The 24,829-nt window shown below is 41.7% G+C and overlaps 1 protein-coding gene and 1 long non-coding RNA gene across 2 annotated transcripts in view; one reads left to right on the top strand and one right to left on the bottom strand.

The window, feature by feature from the left end:
• Nucleotides 1-5,477, top strand: part of LOC132392447 (uncharacterized) — a 36,345-nt gene extending 30,868 nt beyond the window's left edge. The window contains exon 6 of the long non-coding RNA XR_009511540.1: nt 5,139-5,477. This is a non-coding gene — a long non-coding RNA (uncharacterized LOC132392447). The remainder of the gene's footprint in view (nt 1-5,138) is intronic.
• The window catches only part of nckap5l (NCK-associated protein 5-like), a 954,759-nt gene that overhangs the window by 833,894 nt on the left and 96,036 nt on the right, over nt 1-24,829 (bottom strand). The window lies entirely within an intron of this gene.

Raw genomic sequence — 24,829 nt, 5'->3', positions numbered from 1 at the left:
CTGGCCAAGGTTGAATGGAAAGGGACACTAGCGGGAAGGACGGCAGAGCAGCAGTGGCTGGAGTTTATGCAAGGTGAGGAAGGTGCAAGACAGATATATTCCAAAGAAGAAGAAATTTTTGAATGGAAAAAGGATGCAACAGTGGCTAACAAGAGAAGTCAAAGCCAAAGTAAAAGCAAAGCAGAGGGCATACAAGGAAGCAAAAATTAGTGGGAAGACAGAGGATAGGGAAGTTTTTAAAAGCTTACAAAAGGAAATGAAGAAGGTCATTAAGAGGGAGAAGATGAACTATAAAAGGAAGCTAGCAAATAATATCAAAGAGGATACTAAAAACTTTTTCAAGTATATAAAGAGTAAAAGACAGGTGAGAGTAGATATAGGACCAATAGAAAATTATGCTGGAGAAATTGTAATGAGAGATAAGGAGATGGCGGAGGAACTGAACGAGTATTTTGCATCAGTCTTCACTGAAGAAGACATCAGCAATATACCAGACATTCATGGGTGTCAGGGAAGAGAAGTGTGCGCAGTCACAATTACGACAGAGAAATTACTCAGGAAGCTGAATAGTCTAAGGGTAGATAAATCTCCTGGACCAGATGGAATGCACCCTCATGCTCTGAAGGAAGTAGCAGTGGAGATTGCAGAGGCATTAGCAATGATCTTTCAAAAGTCGATAGATTCTGGCCTGGTTCCAGAGGACTGGAAGATTGCAAATGTCACTCCACTATTTAAGAAGGAAATTATAGACCTGTTAGCTTGACATCGGTGGTTGGGAAGTTTTTGGAGTCGATTGTCAAGGATGAGGTTACGGAGTACCTGGAGGCATATGACAAGATAGGCAGAACTCAGCATGGTTTCCTTAAAGGAAAATCCTGCCTGACAAACCTAGTGCAATTATTTGAGGAAATTACAAGTAGGCTAGACAAGGGAGATGCAGTGGATGTTGTGTGTTTGGATTTTCAGAAGGCCTTTGACAAGGTGCTGCACATGAGGCTGCTAAACAAGTTAAGAGCCCATGGAATTATGGGAAAGTTACATACGTGGATAGAGCGTTGGTTGAATGGCAGAAAACAGAGAGTGGGAATAAAGGGATCCCATTCTGGTTAGCTGCCGGTTACCAGTGGTGTTCCACAGGGGTCTGTGTTGGGGCCACTTCTTTTTACATTGTATATCAATGATTTGGATTATGGAATAGATGGCTTTGTGGCTAAGTTTGCTGATGATACAAAGATAGGTGGAGGGGCCGGTAGTGCTAAGGAAACAAGAGAGTCTGTAGAGAGACTTAGGTAGATTAGGGGAATGGGCAAAGAAGTGGCAAATGAAATACAATGTTGGAAAGTGTATGGTCATGCACTTTGGTAGAAGAAATAAACACACAGTCTATTATTTAAATGGGGAGAGAATTCAAAATTCTGAGATGCAATGGGACTTGGGAGTCCTCGTGCAGGATACCCTTAAGGTTAACCTCCAGGTTGAGTCAGTGGTGAAGAAGGTGAATGCAATGTTGGCATTCATTTCTGGAGGAATAGAGTATAGGAGCAGGGATGTGATGTTGAGGCTCTATAAAGCACTGGTAAAGACCTCTTTTTGAATATTGTGTGCAGTTTTGGTCTCCTTATTTAAGAAAGGATGTGCTGACATTGGAGAGGATTCAGAGAAGATTCACTTCAATGATTCCGGGAATGAGAGGGTTAACATATGAGGAACGTTTGACTGCTCTTCGACTGTACTCCTTGAAGTTTAGAAGAACAAGGGGGGACCTCATAGAAACATTTTGAATGTTGAAAGGCATGAACAGAGTGGATGTGGCAAAGTTGTTTCCCATGGTGGGGGAGTCTAGTACGAGAGGGCATGGCTTGAGGATTGCAGGGAGCCCATTCAGAACAGAGATGCGAAAAAAAATTTTAGCCAGAGGGTGGTGAATCTATGGAATTTGTTGCCACGGGCGGCAGTGGAGGCCAAGTCATTGGGTGTATTTAAGGCAGAGATTGATAGGTATCTGAGTAGTCAGGGCATCTAAGGTTATGGTGAGAAGGCGGGGGAATGGGACTAAAAGGGAGATTGGATCAGTTCATGATGAAATGGTGGAGCAGACTCGAAGGGCCGAATGGCCGACTTCTGCTCCTTTGTCTTATGGTCTAATTACTTTTTAAAAGCTTTGTCTAAAGATTGAGACAATCAAATTAAATTAGAACAAAAAGATCTAAAGTAGTCCTGGAGAACCAGGGTTAGCTGGATCATAATTCGGAGCAAAACTAAATAAATACTGATTGGATTTACTGAATTTACTGAATCTTCCTTGTGAGTCTCTGCAAGAAATTTGATCCAGTACTAATTTATGATCAAAGGTCCACTAAAGAGTAAATAGATGTATCAATCAAACAAATAAATTCTTCCTCAAATAAGGTGAGGTTAATATGCATAAACACGAGAAAGGTTAATATACAACGGAAGTGAGGGGTTTCCTTTCAAGCTTGTATTCTGCAAGTTTCTCTGGGAGAGTCCCCGTTCTGATTGCACTGTAGAAAAGCACTATATTTAATACAGAATAATTACATTGGTTTCTCATTGCATTCACATCAGAACATAATGCTTGATTTGGCAATTAACCTTGGTATATAAAATCTGATATTATTTCCAGACTGCATCTATCATAGAACAGTGCAACACATGAAGAAGCCCTTCAGCCCATGATGTTGTGCTGAAGTAATGAACTAGTAACTAAATGACTAATTAAATAGGGAAATCAAAATCACAAATAAATCTCCAGATGCTGGAAATCCAGAGTCACACACACAAAATGCTGAAAGAACTCAACACGCACAAAATGCTGAAAGAACTCAGCAGGCCAGGCAGCATTATGGAAAAGAGTAAACAATCAATATTTTGGGCCAAGAACCTTCACCAGGAGTCAAGAAGGTTCTCGGCCCGGTATACCAACTATTTACAATTTTCCATAGAAGCCACCTGACCTGCTGACTTTCTCCAGCATTTTATGTGTGTTGCAGTGAAATCTGAATTATTTACCTGTGATGAGTTTAAGTTTATTGTTCATGTCATACATAAACAATAGGATTACTGGACTAAACTACTCTGCTTGTTTCCTATCTATATTTTACATATTCCAAATTATGTGCTTTGCCACATATATAACTGCACTCTGATGAGAAGGTAAATGAAGCCCAGTGAAGGTAGAGCACAGGGAAATATATCATTTCGAAACATTTAGAAAGGAGTGGTTCTATTTGACAGATGCAGCATGGATTCAGAAAAGACAGGTCCTGTTTGACAAACTTACTGGAGTTCTTTGAGGACATAATGAGTGCAATGGATAGAGGGGAACAGGTGGATGTTGTATACTTGGATTCCCAGAAGGCGTTCGATAAAACTTATAGATAACATACAGATGCATGGAGTCAGAGGAAATATATTGACATGGATAGTGGATTGGTTAACCAACAGAGACAAAGAGTTGGTATAAATGGGTGTTTCTCCGGTTGGCAGTCAGTGGTGAGTGGGGTGCCACAGGGGACGGTGCTGAGCCCGCAGCTGTTTACCATTTACATTGATGATTTGGAAGAGGGGACTGAGTGTAGCGTAGCAAAATTTGCTGATGACACTAAACTGAGTGGAAAAGCAAATTGTACAGAGGATGTGGAGAGTCTGCAGAGGGATATAGATAGGTTAAGTGAGTGGGCCAAGGTCTGCCAGATGGAATACAATGTTGGTAAATGCAAGATCATCCACTTCGGAAAGAATAGTAGAAGAGCAGATTATTATTCAAATGGTGAAAGACTGCAGCGTGCTGTTGTGCAGAGGGACTTGGGAGTGCTTGTGCATGAATCACAAAAAGTTGGCTTGCAGGTACAACAGGTTATTAAGAAGGCAAACAGAATGTTGGCCTTTATTGCTAGAAGGATTGAGTTCAAGAACAGTGAGGTCATGCTGTAAGTATACAGGATACTGGTGAGGCCACACCTGGAGTACTGTGTGCAGTTCTGGTCTCCATACTTGAGGAAGGATATACTGGCTTTGGAGGCAGTGCAGAGAAGGTTCACCTGATTCCAGGGATGAAGGGGTTAACCTATGAGGAGAGATTGAGTCGCCTGGGACTATACTCTCTGGAATTCAGAAGAATGAGAGGGGATCTGATAGAAACATTCAAAATTTTGAAAGTGATAGATAAGATAGAAGTAGGAAAGTTGTTTCCATTGGTAGGTGAGACTAGAACTAGGGGACATTGCCTCAAGATTCAGGGGAGAAGATTTAGGACGGAGATGAGGAGATACAGTTTTTCTCCTCATGACGGAGATGAGGAGAATCTGTGGAATTCTCTGCCCAGGGAAGAGTTGAGGCTTCCTCACTAAATATATTTAAGAAACAGATGGGTTTTTACATCATAAGGGAATTAAGGGTTATAGGGAAAAGGCAGGAAGATGGAGCTGAGTTTACGGACAGATCGGCCATGATCTTATTGAATGGCGGGGCAGGCTCGATGGGCCGGATGGCCTACTCCTGCTCCTATTTCTTATGTTCTTATTTCACAATTATGGTAGTGTCGGCAGGGCCACCAGAATTTTGAAATGATTTTCCACTGTATGTACCATAGGTTTAAATGTTTAAACCCATTTCGATTTTATCATTTAAATAACATGGTTTTCCAAATTTAACTAAACAGCAATTAAATTTACAGTCCTGAAGAAGAGTCTCAGCCTGAAACATTGACTGTTTATTCATTTCCATCGACGCTGCCTGACCTGCTGTGTTCCTCCAGCATTCTGTGCCTGTTAATTTGGATTTCCAGCATCTGCAGAATCTCTTGTGTTTATAATTCAATTTAATCTCTAGCTTTGATATATTATTGGCATTTTTGATATTTCAAATGGTATTACCAATAGCCTGTCAAAAAAGAAAACTCTTCTCCCTGACTACAGAAAAGGAAAGGTAGAATGAACCATATATTTGTATAATGCCAATATCTAGTCTAGTTGAAAGTACATCAAACAAATTTACAGTTGAAAGATTGTAAGATAGATTGGATTATTTTTATAATTCCCAACGTGAGCAGTAACCACTGGGGCAGGTTGGTAGGATAGTTCAGAATCTACCCTACTGTCATTTCCTTCCATTTCAAGGTGAAAGCAAAGTAACACAAAGTGTATTTTGTATAGAACGGAAAGCCTCATCCAATTTGATTCTTCATTTGAAATTGAAATGTTGGAAATAGAGTCCAGGAAGTCATCCACTGAATGTTCCTCCATTGCATTGTGAGAGAGAGGCCCAATAAAGAACGATCGTTCTTCAGAATAGCAAATAGAGATTGCTTCAACGTTTTTGATGTTAAAAAGATCAAGGCTTTACAAGGACATTAACCTTCTGTTGAACAGATGGCAACATTATTATCTTCATGCAAGTTAAGTCCAGATACATTGTAATTGAATGGTAGATGTAACAGAAAGAGATTTGATGCACAAATAAATTCTTTGTACACAGAATACTACCCAGATTGAAACATGGTTTTTATCTTATGAAGAAAGGGAAAGTACAAATAACATCTCTAGTGAAATATTTAGAAACCTACAGAGATTAAAGGCAGTTTCAAGGAGCTTGTTCAAACTGCTTCAGATTGTGTTACTAGACCTAGCAAAATTTCCATGAAAATCACTTAAAACAAAAGTTATACTCCAAGAATGAGATAAAGTGTTTGTCCATTACCTGTGAACATTTCTACCAGGATAGATACATCCTAAAAATGAAGAAATATTCTAAAGGGAGAATGAGGCAACCATGGCTGAGAGGGGGAAGTCAAAACACCATTAAAACAAAGTAAAATTGTGCATATAATAGAGCAAAACTTGGTGGGAAGTTAGAGGACTGGGCATCTTTCAAAAACCAACAGAAGGCAACCAAAAAAAAACATAATGAGAGAAAAGATGAAATACAGAGGGAAGCTAGACAATAATATAAAAAAGGATACCAAAAGATTTTTCAGATATATGAAAAATGACACTGGAGAGGTAATAATGAGGGACAAAAAAGTGGCAGATGATCTTAAGTATTTTGCATCAGTGTTCACTGTAGAAGACACAAGCAGAATGCCAGAAATCTGAGTGTCAGGGGGCAGAAGCGAGTGTAGTTGCTGTAACTGTTTGGGAAGTTGAAAGGTCTAAAGGTAGATTAGTGGGTGGAGTTCATTCTAAACCAGATGGACTCCACCCACGTTTCTAAACAATATATACAGCTGAACAAATTGTGGAGGTATTTGTCATGATCTTTCAAGAATGACTAGATTCTTGAACACTCCCAGAGGACTGGAAAATTGCAAATGTCACTCCACTCATTAAGAAAGGCAGGAGGCAGAAGAAAATGAATTACAGTCCAGTTAGCCTGATTTCTGTGGCTGTGAAGATGTTGGAGTCTGTTATTAAGAATGAGTTTTTGGAGTGCTTGGAGGTGCATGACAAAGTCAGCATGGTTTCCTTAAGAGGATATATGCCTGAGGAAATAATAGACAGGATAGACTAAGGAGAGTCAGTGGACATTGTTCATTTGATTTTCAGAAGGCTTTCGACAATGTTCCGCACATGAAGCTGCTTAACAAGATGAGCCAATGGTATTATAGAAAAGATATTAACGGGGATAAAGGATTGGCTGACAGGCAGGAGACAAAGAATAAAGGGAGCCCTTACTGATTGGCTGCTGGTGACTAAAGGTGATCCATAGTGGTCTGTGTTGAGACCAATACTCTTTATGTTATATGTTTACACCTGAAACAATATCAGAATCAGAATCAGGTTTATTATCACCAACATGTGTCGTGAAATTTGTTAACTTAGCAGCAGCAGTATAATGCAATACATAATATAGAAGAAAACAACTAATAAATAAGTAAATCAATTACAGTATACATGCATTGAATAAATTAAAATCATGCAAAAAACAGAAAAAATATATATTAAAAAGTGAGATAGTGTCCAAGGGTTCAATGTCCATTTAGGAATTGGAACTCAGAGCGGAAGAAGCTATTCCTGAATTGCTGAGTGTGTGCCTTCAGGTTTCTGTATCTCCTACCTGATCGTAACAGTTAGAAAAGGGCATGTTTTGGATGCTGGGAGACTCCACTCCCTGAAGATGTCCTGGGTCTTTGTAGGTAACAGTGAGAAAAGTAATTGCCCTGGGTGCTGGGAGACCTTACTAATAGACGCTGCCTTTCTGAGACACCGCTCCCTGAAGATGTCCTGGGTACTTTGTAGGTAACAGTGAGAAAGGGCATGCCCTGGGTGGTGGAGCTACTCATATCTGAATCCAACACAAATATTTAATGCTTTCCTCCATAGAATCACAACACTTGACTTGATGCATTGTCCACAACAGCTGCTTCAAGAGCAAAATTTTGAGTGGCGTTCCTTTCCAGTAACCGTAAAATATGTCCGTCAAGTGTCCATCTGATAGCCTTTGAAAACTTTGTACATTGAGGGTCAGATCAGAATTGCTCTCTGCATAAACATTTGTTTTTCTCATTGTACTTTACTGATCACTTTCTCAAATTTTCCTGTCAATTTCAATGTGTTAGGTTTGTTAAGTATCCAATTCCCTCTATTCCTAAATCCTGCCTATTTCAGGTGCTCTGAGCTGGGCAGCCAGTTGCAAGGAGAAAGATTTACATGATCACACTTCTCATTGAGAATCTCTCCGATTTGAACTTGCAGCTGCAACAGCACTGCAAGATCAGGGAAACATGCAGAATTTTTTGAAAGTTCAGATCAGTCAAGTGCAAAGTTCTATTTTCCCTAAATACTTGATGCTTACAGAGACAATTGTAATTGATGTTAGCGAATAGCTATGCAGGGATCCTTTGGAGAATGCCACTCACTTTGCAGTGCAGATTGGATTTCCCGCACCCACCTCAGCACATTGAAAGTTGGAAGTGAAAGGTCAAATGTCATAGAGTAATAGAATCACAGAGAAGTTCAGCACAGAAGCAGGCCCTTTGGCCCATCTAGTCCATCCCAAAACCATTTAAGCTGCACTGGGACTATAACGCTCTGTATCCCTACCATCCATATACCTATCCAAACCTCTCTCAAGCGTTGAAAGTGAGCTTATATGCACCAATTCTGCTGGCAGTTCATTCCACACTTGCACAATCCTCTGAGTGAAGACATTTCCCCTCATTTTTCTCTTAAATTTCTCACCTTTCACCCTTAACCCATGATCTCTGTTTGTAGACCCACAGCCTCAGTAGAAAAAGCTTGCTTGCATTTACCTGTTTGCCTGACCTATACCCCTCATAACTTTGTATAACTCTATCAAAGTATCACTAATGGATATAGCATCATAATTCAAAGTGGTAATCTATGCCCTGAGCTCCTGACTTTGTCAGAGGACTTACCAACATCTGCCTCCACAATCTCTCCACTAAATGTTCTGCCATCCCCCTGCAACTCTAGTTGAAATTTCACCATTCAGCATTAACAAACCTTCCCACTAGGATACTAGTCCTCCCCCAGTTCAGGTTCAAACCGTCCCTTCTGTACAGGTCCCACCTTCTCTGAAGAGAACCCAAAGATCCAAAAGTCTGACGCACTCTCTCCTGCACCAACTCCTTAGCCATGTATTGAACTGTATTTCTGGCCTCTCTAGCATGTGGCTCAGGTAACAAATCTGAGATCACAACCCTGGAACTCCTGTCTTTTAATGCAGCACCTAACTCCCTGAACTCCCTATGCAGAATCTCATCACTCTTCCTACGCATGTCATTGCTACTCAAATAGACCATGAGAAAAAGGACGGGTTCCACTTCAATCCGAGGGAGATCAATATTCTTGTGGAAAGGTTTAATAGAGCTATTGACAGTGGTTTGAACTAATATGGCAGAGGGATGGGAACCTATATGATAGAGCTGAGGATGAACCAACAGGTCTACAAGTAGATGATAGGTGAAACATGAATGTAAGGAAGGATATGTGGAATGTGGAAAGCAACCAGTGAGTGAGTGGGCCTGTGAAGGAGTTGAGATTTGAGGGTTTGACTTGAGAGATTCTGGCAGTTTTGGCAGTTGGACAGTGCAATCAAGTCAATCAAGATTTGAATAGCTCAGCAGAAAGCTGTTGATTAGACAATCAAGATTTGAATAGCTCAGACTCAGCAGAAAGCAGCTGATTGGGCAATCGAGGTCAAGTGACCAAGCAATTTGAAAAGCTCAAACAAATACATAGAGGGTAACCTCAAGCGGAGCGGCCTGTGAAGGAGTGGAGATTTGAGTTTTTGACTCGAGAGGCTTCGCCGAGAAGAGGCTGAGGACGAGCTTCACTCCAAGTGAGGTAAGGCTGGGTAAGTTTCTTTCAAAGGAGAAAGTTTCAAAAGTTGAGGCAAGTATTGGGTAGGTCATGGCAGCTGAGATCAGCCCCATGGTTTGTTCATCCTGCAGCATGTGGGAAATCAGGGATACTTCCAGTGTCCCTGATGACTATGTGTGCAGGAAGTGTGTCCAACTGCAGCTTCTGGCAGACCGCATTGAGCGTCTGGAGCTACGATTGGATTCATACTGGAACATCCATGATGCTGAGAAAGTCGTGAATAGCACGTTCAGTGAGTTGGCCACACTGCAGGTAAAGGCTACACAGGCAGAAAGGGAAGAGGTGGCCACTAGACAGCGTAGCAGTAGGCAGGTAGTGCAAGAGTCCCCTGAGGTCATCTCCCTCCTAAACAGATATACTGTTTTGGATACCGTTGGGGGAGATGTCTTATCAGGGGAAGGCAGCAGCAGCCGAGTTCATGGCACCATGGGTGGCTCTGTGGCACAGGAGGGAAGGAGAAGGAGTGGGAGAGCTATAGTGATAGGGGATTCGATTGTAAGGGGAATAGATAGGCATTTCTGCAGCCGCAAACAAGACTCCAGGATGGTATGTTGCCTCCCTGGTGCAAGGGTCAAGGATGTCTCTGAGCGGCTGCAGGATATTCTGGAATGGGAGGGTGAACAGCCAGTGGTTGTGGTGCACATAGGTACCAACGATGTAGGTAAAAAATGGGATGAGGTCCTACAAGGTGAATTTAGGGAGTTAGGAGATAAACTAAGAAGTAGGACCACAAAGGTAATAATCTCTGGGTTACTACTGGTGCCACATGCTAGTCAGAGTAGAAATAGGAGGATATTTCAGATGAATACATGGCTTGAAAAATGGTGCAAAGGGGAGGGATTCAAATTTCTGGGGTATTGGAACCAGTTCTGGGGGAGGTGGAACCGGTATAAGCAGGATGGTCTGCACCTGGGCTGGACTGGAACCAATGTCCCAGGGGCAGCGTTTGCTACTGCTGTTCAGGAGGCTTTAAACTAATGTGGCAGGGGGATGGGAACAAGTGCAGAGAGACAGAGGGGTGTAAAATGAGGGTAGAAGCAATAAGTAGTAAGGTGAAAAGTAAAAGTGGCAGGCAGGCAAATCCAGGGCAAAAAGCAAAAAGAGGCACTTTTCAACATAATTGTATAAGGGCTAAGAGTGTTGTAAAAACAAGCCTGAAGGCTTTGTGTGTCAATGCGAGGAGCATTCGTAACAAGGTGGATGAATTGAATGTGCAGATAGTTATTAATGAATATGATATAGTTGGAATCACGGAGACATGGCTCCAGGGTGACCAAGGATGGGAGCTCAACATCCAGGGATATTTGATATTCAGGAGGGATAGACAGGAAAGAAAAGGAGGTGGGGTAGCATTGCTGGTTAGGAGAGGAGATTAACGCAATAGAAAAGAATGACATTAGCCTGGAGGATGTGGAATCGATATGGGTAGAGCTGCATAACACTAAGGGGCAGAAAACGCTGGTGGGAGTTGTGTACATGCCACCTAACAGCACTTGTGAGGTTGGGGATAGCGTTAACCAGGAAATTAGAAATGCGTGCAATAAAGGAACAGTAGTCATAATGGGTGACTTCAATCTACATATAGATTGGGTGAACCAAATTGGTAAGGGTGCTGAGGAAGAGGATTTCTTGGAATGTATGCAGGATGGTTTTCTGAACCAACATGTTGAGGAACCAACTAGAGAGCAGGCCATTCTAGATTGGGTATTGAGCAATGAGGAAGGGTTAGTTAGCAATCTTGTCGTGCGAGGCCCCTTGGGTAAGAGTGAGCATAATATGGTGGAATTCTTCATTAAGATGGAGAGTGACATAGTTAATTCAGAAACAAAGGTTCTGAACTTAAAGAAGGGTAACTTTGAAGGTATGAGACATGAATTAGCTAAGATAGACTGGCAAATGATACTTAAGGGGTTGACGGTGGATATGCAATGGCAAGCATTTAAAGATCGCATGGATGAACTACAACAATTGTTCATCCCAGTTTGGCAAAAGAATAAACCAGGGAAGGTAGTGCACCCATGGCTGACAAGGGAAATTAGGGATAGTATCAAGTCCAAAGAAGAAACATATAAATTAGTCAGAAAAAGCAGCACACCTGAGGACTGGTAGAAATTCAGAGTCCAGCAGAGGAGGACAAAGGGCTTAATTAGGAAAGGGAAAAAAGATTATGAAAGAAAGCTGGCAGGGAACATAAAAACTGACTGTAAAAGTTTTTATAGAAACGTGAAAAGAAAAAGATTGGTGAAGACAAATGTAGGTCTTTTACAGTCAGAAACAGGTGAATTGACATAGGGAACAAAGACATGGCAGACCAATTGAATAACTACTTTGGTTCTGCCTTCACTAAGGAGGACATAAATAATCTTCCGGAAATAGTAAGGGACCGAGGGTCTAGTGAGATGGAGGAACTGAGGGAAATACATGTTAGTAGGGAAGTGGTGTTAGGTAAATTGAAGGGATTAAATGCAGATAAATCCCCAGATGATCTGCATCCCAGAGTGCTTAAGGAAGTAGCCCAAGAAATAGTGGATGCATTAGTGATAATTTTTCAAAACTCCTTGGATTCTGGATTAGTTCCTGAGGATTGGAGGGTGGCTAATGTAACCCCACTTTTTAAAAAAGGAGGGAGAGAGAAAGCGGGGAATTATAGACTGGTTAGTCTGACATCAGTGGTGGGGAAAATGCTAGAGTCGGTTATCAAAGATGTGATAACAGCACATTTGGAAAGAGGTGAAATCATCGGACAAAGTCAGCATGGATTTGTGAAAGGAAAATCATGTCTGACGAATCTTAGAGTTTTTTGAAGATGAAACTAGTAGAGTGGATAGGGGAGAGCCAGTGGATGTGGTATATTTAGATTTTCAAAAGGCTTTTGACAAGGTCCCACACAGGAGATTAGTGTGCAAACTTAAAGCACCCAGTATTGGGGGTATAGTATTGATGTGGATAGAGAATTGGTTGGCAGACAGGAAGCAAAGAGTGGGAGTAAACAGGACCTTTTCAGAATGGCAGGCAGTGACTACTGGGGTACCGCAAGGCTCAGTGCTGGGACCCCAGTTGTTTACAATATATATTAACGACTTAGACGAGGGAATTAAATGCAGCATCTCCAAGTTTGCTGATGACACGAAGCTGGGCGGCGGTGTTAGCTGTGAGGAGGATGCTAAGAGGATGCAGGGTGACTTGGATAGGTTAGGTGAGTGGGCAAATTCATTGCAGATGCAATTTAATGTGGATAAATGTGAGGTTATCTGCTTTGGTTGCAAGAACAGGAAAACAGATTATTATCTGAACGGTGGCCAATTAGGAAAAGGGGAGATGCAACGAGACCTGGGTGTCATTGTACACCAATCATTGAAGGTGGGCATGCTGGTACAGCAGGCGGTGAAAAAGGCAAATGGTATTTTGGCATTCATTACAAAAGGATTTGAATAAAGGAGTAGGGAGGTTCTACTGCAGTTGTACAAGGTCTTGGTGAGACCGCACCTAGAATATTGTGTGCAGTTTTGGTCCCCTAATCTGAGGAAAGACATTCTTGCCATAGAGGGAGTACAAAGAAGGTTCACCAGATTGATTCCTGGGATGGCAGGACTTTCATATGAAGAAAGACTGGATCAACTAGGCTTATACTCACTGGAATTTAGAAGACTGAGGGGGGATCTTATTGAAATGTATTAAATTCTTTAGGGACTGGACAGGCCAGATGCAGGAAGATTGTTTCCGATGTTGTGGAAGTCCAGAACAAGGGGTCACAGTTTAAGGATAAAGGGGAAGCCTTTTAGGACCGAGATGAGGAAAAACTTCTTCACACAGAGAGTGGTGAATCTGTGGAATTCTATGCCACAGGAAACAGTTGAGGCTGGTTCATTGGCTATATTTAAGAGGAAGTTAGATATGGCCCTTGTGACTAAATGGAGAGAAAGCAGGTACAGGGTTCTGAGTTGGATGATCAGCCATGATCATACTGAATGGCAGTGCAGGCTCGAAGGGCCGAATGGCCTACTGCTGCACCTATTTTCTATGTTTCTATGTTTCTATGATAAGCTAATGATTGGTACAGATGGTGCAAAGAGTTAAATGGTATCAGACACAAAATTCAAAAGCACAAAGAATGCTGGGCAGATGGTGTTGTATTTAAATGCACATAGCATTTGGAATAAGATGGATGAACTCGTGACACAGTTAGAAATTGTTCGGTATGATGTTGTGGGCATCACTGAGTCGTGGTTGAAAGAAGGCCGTAGTTGGGAGCTTAATATCAAAGGATCTACTTTGTATTGAAATGACAAGCAGGAAGGCATAGGCAATGATGTGGCTCTTTTGTTAAGAGATGTAATTAAATGACAGTGGGAAAGTGTGTATGGAACCAGAGGAAATAGCAGAGGTACTTAATGAATACTTCAGTTTCACTATGGAAAAGGATCTTGGTGATTGTAGTGATGACTTGCAGCAGACTGAAAAGCTTGAGCACGTAGATATTAAGAAAGAGGATGTGCTGGAGATTTTGGAAAGCATCAAGGTGGATAAATTGCCGGGACCGGACGAAGTGTACCACAGGCGAATGTGGGATGCGAGGGAGGAGATTGCTCCTCTGGCAATGATCTTTGCATCATCAATGGGGATTGGAGAGGTTCCAGAGGAGTGGAGGATTGCGGGTGTTGTTCCTTTATTCAAGAAAGGGAGTAGAGATAGTCCAGGAAATTATATACAAGTGAGTCTTACCTCAGTGGTTGGTAAGTAGATGGAGAAGATCCTGAGAGACAGGATTTATGAACATTTGGAGAGGTATTATATGATTAGAATAGTCAGCATTGCTTTGTCAAGGGCAGGTCATGCCTTACCAGCCAGATTAAATTTTTTGAGGATTTGACTAAACACATTGATGAAGGAAGAGCAGTAGACGTATTGTATATGGATTTCAGCAAGGCATTTGATAAGGTACCCCATGCAAGGCTTATTGAGAAAGTAAGGAGGTATGGGTTCCAAGGTGACATTGCTTTGTGGATCCAGAACTGGCTTGCCCACAGAAGACAAAGAGTGGTTGTAGACGGGTCATATTCTGAATGGAGGTTGATGAACAGTGGAGTGCCTCAGGGACCTGTTTTGGGAGCCTTACTCTTCTTGATTTTTATAAATGGCTTGTATGACAAAGTGGAGGGATGGGTTAGTAAGTTTGCTGATGACACAAAGGTTGGAGGTGTTGTGGATAGTGTGGAGGGCTGTGAGAGGTTACAGTGGGACATTGATAGGATGCAAAACTGGGCTGAGAAATGGCAGATGGAGTTCAACCCAGATAAGTGTGAAGTGGTTCATTTTGGTAGGTCACATATAATGGCAGATTATAGTATTAATTGTAAGACTCTTGGCAGTGTGGAGGATCAGAGGGATCTTGGGGTCTGAGTCCATAGGATGCTCAAAGCAGCTGTACAGGTTGACTCTGTGGTTAAGAAAGCATATGGTGTATTGGGTGTCATCAATCGTGGAATTGAACTTAGGAGTCAAGAGGTAATTTTGCAGCTATATAGGACCCTGGTCAGACCCCACTTGGAGTACTGTGCTCAGGTCTGGTTGCCTCATTACAGGAAGGATGTGGAATCCATAGAACAGGTGCAGAGGAGATTAATTAGGATGTTGCCTGGATTGGGGAGCATGCCTTATGAGAATAGGTTGAGTAAACTCGCCTTTTTCTCCTTGGAGCAACAGAGGATGAGAGGTGACCTGATAGAGGTGTATAAGATGACGAGAGGCTTTGATCATGTGGATAGTCAGAGGTTTTTTCCCAGGGCTGAAATGATTGCCACAAGAGGACACAGGTTTAAGGTGCTGGGGAGTAGGTACAGAGGAGATGTCAGGGGAAAGTTTTTTTACTCAGAAAGCGGTGAGTGCGTGGAATGGGCTGCCGGCAATGGTGGTGGAGGTGGATACAATAGTCTTTTAAGAGACTTTTGGATAAGCGCATGGAGCTTAGAAAAATAGAGGGCTATAGGTAAGCCTAGTAATTTCTAAGGCAGGGACATGTTCGGCACAACTTTGTGGGCTGAAGGGCCTGTCTTGTGCTGTAGGTTTTCTATGTTTCTATATTAAATCTTTTGAAAGATGAGACATAGTGTCAGAGAATGTTGAATCTTTGTGGGTGGAGTTAAGAAACTGCAAGGGTAAAAAAAATATTCTAAACATATATAGGCCTCCAAATAGTAGGCAAGATGTGGGGTTGTGATTGCAAAGGGAGCTGGAAAAGGCATATAATAAGGGTAGTGACACAATTGTAATGGGGACGTCAACATGCAAGGGGATTTGGAAAATCAGGTTGGCATCTGATTGCAGAGACAGAATTTGTTGAATGCCTATGAGCAGCTTGTGGTTCAGCCTACTCAGGGAATCTTAGATTGGGTGTTGTATAAAAATCCAGATCTTATTGGGGATCTTAACCTAAAGGAACCCTTAGGATGCAGTGATCTTAATATGTTCAAATTCCTGCTGCAATTTAAGAAAGAGAAGCATAACTGACATGTATCAGTATTGCAAAGGAGCAGAGGTAATTAAAGAAGCTTGAGAGAGGAGCTTACTCAGGTGGATGGGAGGAGGATACTAGCAGGCATGATAGCAGAGCAGAGATGATTGAAGATTCTGGGACTAGTTCAAAAGCTGCAGGATAGATACATCCCACAGAAGAAGATGTTCACAAATGGCAGGAGTAGGCAACTGTGGCTGACAAGGGAAGATAAGGACTGCATAAAAGACAAGGTAAGGGCATATAAGGTAACAGAACTGAGTGGGAAGTTGGATGGTTGGGAAGTTTTTAAAATCCAACTAAAGACAACTAAAAGAGCTATAAGAAGGGAAAAGATGAAATATGAGGGCAAACTAGCCAATAATATAAAACAGGATACTAAAAGATTTTTCAGTTATATAAAGAGTAAGTAAGTGAGAGTTGATATTGAACCACTGGAAAGTTATGTTGGTGAGATAGTAATGGGGGGGGGGAACAAAGAAAAGGCAGATGAACTTAATGAGTACTCTGCATCAGTCTGCACTGTGGAAGACACGAGCAGTGTGTCAGAAGTCCATGAGAGTCAGGGGGCAGGAGTGAGTGCCATTGCTATTACAGTGGAAAATATGCTAAGCAAACTCAAAAGTCTTAAGTTGGATAAGTCATCTGGACCAGGCAGACTACATCCCAGAGTCCTGAGAGAGGTTGCTGAAGAGATAATGGATGCACTGTTCACGATCTTTCAAAAATCACTTGATTCTGACATGGTCCCAGAGGACTGGAAGATTACAAATGTCACTCCTCTCTTTAAGAAGGGAGGAAGGCAAAAGAAAGGAAATTATAGACCAGTTAGCCTAACGTCAGTGGTTGGGAAAGAGTTGAAGTTTATTATTAAGGATGAGGTTTCGGAGTACTTGGAGACTAATAATAATATGTTCTATTCAGCATGGTTTTTGTAAAGGGAAATCCTGCCTGACAAATCTGTTAGAGTACTGCAAGAAAGTAATCAACAGGGTGGACAAAGGAGAGGTAGTGGATGTTATTTACTTAGGTTTTCAGAAGGCATTTGATAAGGTGCCACTAACGCAATAATGTGATAAAGATATTAAAAAAGGAAGGAAAAAAACTTTGCCTAGAGCTTTTCTCTTTTTTTTGCTTTCTCTGGTTGAAGCCTTGAAGTGCTTAAGCCTCAGGATCACCTCTCTGACTCTGTCCACTCAGACAACGGCTTCCGCACTTGCCCTGCTTTCTTGCTAATCAATCCCAAATGCCAATTGGTCACTGGTCAAAGCTGAATTATGCTGCTGCCTTTCTCTACTTGGACAGTAGCCCTGATTGCAATCCACTTCTCTCAAATTACTGATGTCCAGATGGTCTCTGGTCAAAGCACAAATACGGTCAGCACATCAGGCTTCCAACTTTTGCCTTTGGACTTACCACTGAGGGACTGGACGCACACCTTTATCACAGTGATGACAGGCATTGGGAGCATCAGCCCTGCGTCTTCATGATTCTCAGACTAACTTACAGAGCAGGTGTGATTATAAAGTTTATTTTATTTCATCTTAAATAAAGGAACCTAAAACATTTTAATTAATATTTGAATACTTTTTGAGATTATCTGAACTGTCTTTAAATATTTAAAATTATTATGACATTTATTAAAAGGCCTTTGACAACAGTGAGCTGACAATACTGTCCGTATACTCCACTCATCCTGCCCCACTTTGCGGGACAAAACTTGGATACTGGTCGGGCTGCGGGGGGGGTGGTAGGTAGGGGTGTATTAAGGAGGGGATGAGTTAAGAAGGGGGTGTGGTAAAGTGGTGGTGAGTTAAGGAGCGGGTGTTAAGGTAGGTAAGGGTGCGTTAAGATGGGGGTGAGTTGAGGGGGATGCGTTAAGAAAGGTGTATTGGGGGTGTTCAAGGGGATGTGTTAAGGTGGGTGTCTTCTAGATCAAATATAACATAAGTGGTTAAGAATCATAGGCTGTGAGTCCATGCTGACAATAATGATGATTGGCTGGCCGTCACTTTCAATGACGACAATGAAACCTGTGCAAGTGAGTTTACAAAGTGGAAAAGCCGTTGCACTGGGCAGTTCCACTCTCTCAAACTCTGAAGTCTGGGTCCAGTGGTACAAGTAATTGTCACAATGGTGGTCATTGATTGCAGTGGACGACCATGACCTCTTTTGTGCCTCGTCATACCCTTCGCTAGGTGTTGCAATACCACCTTCCTGGCCATCAGATTCATTTGCCCAGTCCACCAGAGCTGCCTTTGCATGCTGGGACAGGCATGTCCCTGTCTCAGTGGGGAATGAAGTCTGCTGACTTCCCTCATCTGCTTTAGCCTGTCTGTTGAAGAGGTGTAACCATTGTCATATGTAAACAGCCACAGGCAAGAGCTGAGTGAGTTGGGGATCAGAGGTGAATGAGCTGCCCCTTCTCCAGATGTTTCAGTATTATTTGGCCCATTAATAAATACTTGTAAATAGAACCTGTTTTGGATGACTCCAGACTCTGATAACTTAAACAAGCAATACAGAATCAAACAAAACCAGGGCAGCCCGGTACCATAACTCTGTTACAGTGTCAGTGACCCAGGTTCAATTCTGCTGCTGTCGGTAAGGAGATGGAATGCTCTCCCTGTGAATGCATGGCTTTCCCCCGGGTGTTCCGGTTTCCAATGACACTCCAAAGAAGTACAGGTTCTAGGTTAATTACTCACATGGGTGTGAATGGGTGGTGTGGTCTTACTAGGCCAGAAGAGCCTCTTACTGTGCTGCATCTCAAAATAACTAAATTAAAGAAACATCCATGACAAGAATTTCACTTCAATAGTTAAATTACTAACTGATCAGCAAGCCCATTTACTTAACTCAGTCTTGCCAAATATATATTTTCGATTATGTCATGAAATCATAACTAAGAATTTACAAGCATATTACTTGTAAGGAGATTAAAGAAAACAAATCAGAGAGCCTGGTCATGTTATTAAATGAGCAATCTCAACAAATGCAGTAACATATATTAAGGTCAAGAAATGTTATTGTTACTTAAGAATAAAAGCACAATTTGGTCTCCTCCACTGAACCACTCCCTAACCCTCCAACACTGGAGCTTTTATCAAATGGCTTCAAAGAATGTGTGGGTTTTTCCTGGGTGTCTGGTTTCTTCATAAATCCAACGATGTACTGGCTAGGTTAATTGGCCACTGTGAATTGTCCTGTGCTTAGATTTGGGGTTAATCCAGATTGTGGGGTTACTGGCTCAATGGGGCAGAAGTTGCCTATCACTACTTATACTTCTCTGAGGAACTCTAAATGCTGAAGTCCAGCCCACCAGATTGGGAGCAATAAACAGATTATCAGATAATCTCAGGTTAGAGACTTCCCAAATCTCAGCAAAATCCTTTATGCATGACCAAATTGAGCAGGTTGTGAGTTTTCCCTTCGTGGTTGTTGGTGGAGTTGGCTGAATCCATTCCTCATATCTTGGCATTCATTCATTGACATAGATACATGCTTGAGGTATAGGAGCAAATCTCTCATTAGATAGTGACAAGTAGCCCCCTTCCATTTCAGCCAACTGCCCTTTTGCTAACTCTTGCCTACACTGTACTAATATCAGTGATAATAAACCTGATTCTGATTCTATGTATCTCCTTAAGGACCACAACCTTGTGGTACTTTGGGGGATTGCGTGCTTCAGTCACCCAGATGGCTACATTGGCTGGAGCCAGGGCTTTATGCTTTAGCCCTTGGTAGGATCAATCATGCCAGACAGGCTGAAGGGTAGAGGCCAGACTAACAGTTGTCCACTGGTCCATTTCAGGGGTTCAGCTCAGGGCTAACAACACTGGCTGGTAAAATAAAATTGTCATGGAAACAACAATGAAAAACCTTCTACCTCTGAGTGTGACGGTATTCCTGAGTCGCCACCCAGGACTTGCATGACTGACAGTGGTGAAAACCAAACCTACATCACTTTTTAAAAATTATTTCTGCTTTTGACAGACAGACAGACATACTTCATTGATCCTGAGGGAAATTGGATTTCGTTGCAGCCTCACCAACCAAGAATAGTGTAGAAATATAGCAATATAAAACCATAAATAATTAAATACTAATAAGTAAATTATTTCAAGTGGAAATAAGTCCAGGACCAGCCTATTGGCTCAGGGTGTCCGACACTCTGAGGGAGGAGTTGTAAAGTTTGATGGCCACAGGCAGGAATGACTTCCTATGACACTTAGTGTTGCATCTTGGTGGAATGAGTCTCTGACTGAATGTACTCCTGTGCCTAACCAGTACATTATGGAGTGGATGGGAGTCATTGTCCAAGATGGCATGCAACTCACATATCCTTACTGTAATCATTTTTCTTAATCATTTTTTCTATAATTTATCATGAATTGCATTGTACTGCTGCCACTTAGTTATATAATTATTTCATGACATATGCCAGTGATTTTAAACCCAGTGCTGATTCTGATGAAGGAAACCACCAGAGATGGAGGGCCTTCATCCTGCCCTAAACATCAGCAGTGTAACAGGCAGTAGGTGATTCTCCATAAAGTTTCCATTCCAGAAACTAAATCAGCCCTTTATTTGTTTGTGTTTATTTTTATTTAGAGTTACAACACAGTAACAGGGCCTTCTGGCCCAACGAGCCCGCGGCACTCAATTACCCTCCCCCCCCCCATGACCAATTAACATAATGACACGTATGTCTTTGGAATATGGGAGAAAACCAGAGCACCAATGTGGTCATAGAACCTTAGAACACTGCAGCACAGTACAGGCCCTTCAGCCCTCCATGTTGTGCTGACCCATATAATCCTTAAAAAAAGTACTAAACCTACTTTACCCCATAACCCTCCATTTTTCTTTCATCCATGTGCCTGTCCAAGAGGTTCTTAAATACCCCTAATGTTTTAGCCTCCACCACCATCCCTGGCAAGTCATTCCAGGCACTCACAACCCTCTGTGTAAAACAAAAAAAAAACTTACCCCTCATGTCTTCCCTAAACTTCCCTCCCTTAATTTTGTACATATACCCTCTGGTGTTTGCAATTGTGGTCACGTGGAGAATGTGCCAACTCCTTACAAATTCTATGATACATAGTACAGGTGTTGTGAAACTGACTTTCAGAATCAGACACTGCCTGATTGCTGAAGGTCCAATGACCACTGGTTTGATCCTCGTTGTGGGCAGTTGACTTCAGTGGTTGATTATATAGGAGTGAGTAAACACATCCATTTTATCTTTGAATGGATCCCAAGATCACCTTAATGTTGTGGCAGTTTTGGCCATGATGGTTTTCCTCAGAGACTTGGAGAAGGAAAAAAACTGGGGATGGTAGAGGAGGATTAAAATGGCAGATTAAATAAAAAGAAGCTCAGGGTTTATATGCTTTACAATTTTTACTTGGAGTCAAGAGAAAGAAACAAAATGTTTGGTGGAATTATCTGGGAAATAAAGAATTAGTTAAAATAAATGAGCCATAAAAAGCTAAATCACATGTAGAAGATTAAGAAGGAAAGAGTGTTGAATGACAGAAGTATCTAGGCTTTACAGTAGATAATTTTGTTGTATTGCACTAATAACTGGCCACTGAAACCTACACGAGTGAATCTGCAGATGCTGGAAATAAATAAAAACACAAAATGCTGTCTGGCCTGCTGAGTTCTGCCAGCATTTTGTGTTTTTATCACTGAAACCTACAGTTGGCTGCATTGTCAAAGCATTGGCGCTGATCAGCAATGATTGGCCCAGAGGTCAGAGCTGAAGTAAAGGGATAAATGATATACTCCCAACTCTATCCTGGTCAATATCAGCCTTGAATTAATGATAGTTTAAAAGTCACTAAATAGCAAGATAAGCTGAAATAGCTGAATTAGCATGTTCCATAAACTCTTCAAGGATGCTTGATAATGTTAAAAATAACAACAGGATTAGTTTATATGCATGTGGATAGGCTATCTGAATTAAACAGATTAGACAAGAGCAAAGGACATATGGGAATCTTAGACATCAGAGGTCGGGTGACTTTCAAAGAGGGTGACTGACTGTTGAGCAAGTCACCAGTTCATGCAATAAGCATGCAATTTACTGCAAATATTCAGGAAGGAACTGACAAGACTTGAAAATAGCTGAGCGCACAGAATAAAAAGTAGACGAAGGCCTAGATGGCATTGCCACACGGCAAAGGAGAAGGTCATTAGGCAATTAAATCCACACCATATTACAAAATAAGCCCTTTCCCACACTAATTTTCTCTATCTCTGAATTCTCCGAGAGATCTCAGGGATCAGAAAGCAATTTTTCAAACTTGTTTTCTGCCCAAAATTGCTTTCGAAGTTCAAAGTAAATTTATTGTCACAATATGCATAAGTTACCATCTAGCAATTTGAGGTTCATTTCTTGCAAGTATTTGCAGGAAGAATAAGAAATGCAATAGAACTTAAGAAAAACTATTCATACCAAAGACATACAACCAATGTGCAAAAGAAAACAAACTATAAATGAAATAATAAAATAAAGAGAGCATAAGAATAACAGAAGAAATTCTTCTGAAGCTGGAAATCCAGACTGACACACACAAAATGCTGGAGGAACTTGGCAGGACAGACAGCATCGATGGTAATGAATAAACAGTTAAGGTTTTGGTCCCTTACTTGCTCGAATTTAGAAGAATGAGGGGGATCTTATTGAAACATATTGAAGTTGAAAGGCCTAGATAGAGTGGACATGAAGAGGATGCTTTCTATGGTGAGGAGTCTAGGACTAGAGGACATCCTTTTAGAACAGATGCAAGGTGGAATTTCTTTAGGGTGGTGAATCTATGGAATTTGTTGCCACAGGCAGCTGTGAAGGCCATGTCATTGGGTGCATTTAAGGCAGAGGTAAATAGGTTTCTCATTAGTTAGGGCATGAAGGATATGAGGAGAGGGCAGGAGATTGAGGCTGAGAGGGATAATGGATCAGCATGAAATGGCAGAGCAGACTCAATGGGCTGAATGGCCTAATTCTGCTTCTATGCCTTATGGTCTAAAAACAACTACAAAGTTATAAGAAGAGAGTTGAACAAGCTGGCCTGGTCTTACATAGAGTTAGTTTGAGTTTAACAGATTGAATACTCCTTCCCATAAGGTAACCATACTGTAATTGTACATTACCTAGTTTTAGGTTAATTCTCAATCACTTGAATAAAAGATCAAAACAACATTTCTTCAAATTAAAGTAAAATTTGTTCTGTCGTCCAGAGTAGAATATGCTTGTCAAGTTTATGACTGTAAAACTGGATTTGTTAATCTGGAACTAAAAAGACAGACATCCTGAAATTCAAATAGAAATCATCCGACTGGCTGAACATTTCCAGTATTTTCTGTTTTAGTGTTGTGTTTCCATCATCTGTTGGTTTTCCTTTTGAATCCAGACAAATTACTCTTCTGGCATCTGGTTGGAAGTGGGGGGCAGGGGGAGGTGACAAATACTAAATAATTTCAAGCTCATCTGTTGGCTGAAAAAATGGAGGAGACTCAGATTGATTAGCCTGCCTCAGCCCTTCCCTCCGGGTGGTTTACTTGCCAGATGAATGAGAGATTAACTCATTCAAAGATGTGAGATACTGAGATGAAATGAGTGGGTAGAGGTTCCGGTGACCCAATCAGCGGCGGGAGATATCCTGCAGGTTGGCAGCGCTTGTTTAAAAGGAGAACCTTGCGGGTGTTCAGTGGTGGCCCAATCAACAGCGGAAGAAACACAGAGAGCAGTAAATAGAAGTACAGAAGGGGCAAGCAGTGAGGCCATTATTGAGAGGGTGCCTGCGGTGAGAGGAGGAGTTTCAGGCCTTGGCCCAAAGGAGCCTTCGGCTTGGAAGAGGCATTGGTTTTGAGTAAGTTGTCTGGGTGAGCTTCTGTTAATATATCCTTTTCTCTTACTACGCCAGGGGTACTTAGTGTAGTTAATGGCTATTGTGTGTTCTTCATGGTGTATGTTGGAGCCCTGGAAGACCCATTCTCCCAGGGATCTACATCTGCGTGAAATGATTAGGACAGTATTAGGAAAGTGCTAGAGTCTATTATTAAGGAAGAGGTTTGGGGGTACTTGGAGATTATTGATGCATGAGTCAAAATCAGCATGGTTTCTGTATAGGGAAATCTTTCCTGACAAATCTGTTAGAGTTCTTCAAGGCAGTACGAGCAGGGTGGACAAAGGAGAGGCAGTGGATGTTACTTATTTGGATTTTCAAAAGGCATTTGATAAGGTGTAACACATGAGGCTGCTTAACAAATAAAGTCCTATGGCATTACAGGAAAGATGCCGACATGGATAGAGGAATGGCTGACTGGCAGGAAACAGTGAGTGGGAATAAAGGGGGCCTTTTCTGGTTGGTTGCTGGTGACTAGTGATGTTCCTCAGGGGTCAGTACTGTATTCGGACCGCCACTTTTCACATTGTTTGTCAGTGATTTAGATAATACAATGGATGGATTTGTGGCAAAGTTTGTGGAGTATACGAAGATAGGTGGAGGGGTAGGTAGTGCTGAGGAAGCATTGCAATTGCAGCAGGACAAATTGGAAGAATGGCCAAAAAAAAGTGGCAGATGGAATTGTGATGGGAAATGTATGATAATGCATTTTTGTAAAAGGAACAGAAAATGCAGACTATTATCTAAATGGGGAGAAAGTTCAAACATCAGAGGTGCAGAGTCCTCGTACAAGACTCCCAGAAGGTTAATTTGCAGGTTGAGTCTATGGTATAAAAAAAAGGCAATTGCAATGTTGGCATTTATTTCAGAGGGAAGAGAATATAAAAACAAGGAGATAATGCTGACGCTTTGTAAGGCACTAGTTTTGGGCCCCATATCTCGGAAAGGATGTGTTGTGTTTGGAGAGAGTCCAGAGAAGGTTTATGAGAATGATTCTGGGTATGAAGGGCTTAACATATCAGGAGTATTTAGCAGCTTTG

This window comes from Hypanus sabinus, chromosome 4 (genome assembly GCF_030144855.1).
Source record: "Hypanus sabinus isolate sHypSab1 chromosome 4, sHypSab1.hap1, whole genome shotgun sequence".
Lineage (NCBI taxonomy): Eukaryota > Metazoa > Chordata > Chondrichthyes > Myliobatiformes > Dasyatidae > Hypanus > Hypanus sabinus.
The sequence above is the reverse complement of the archived record's forward strand: the minus strand, read 5'-3'. Positions and strand labels throughout refer to the sequence as shown.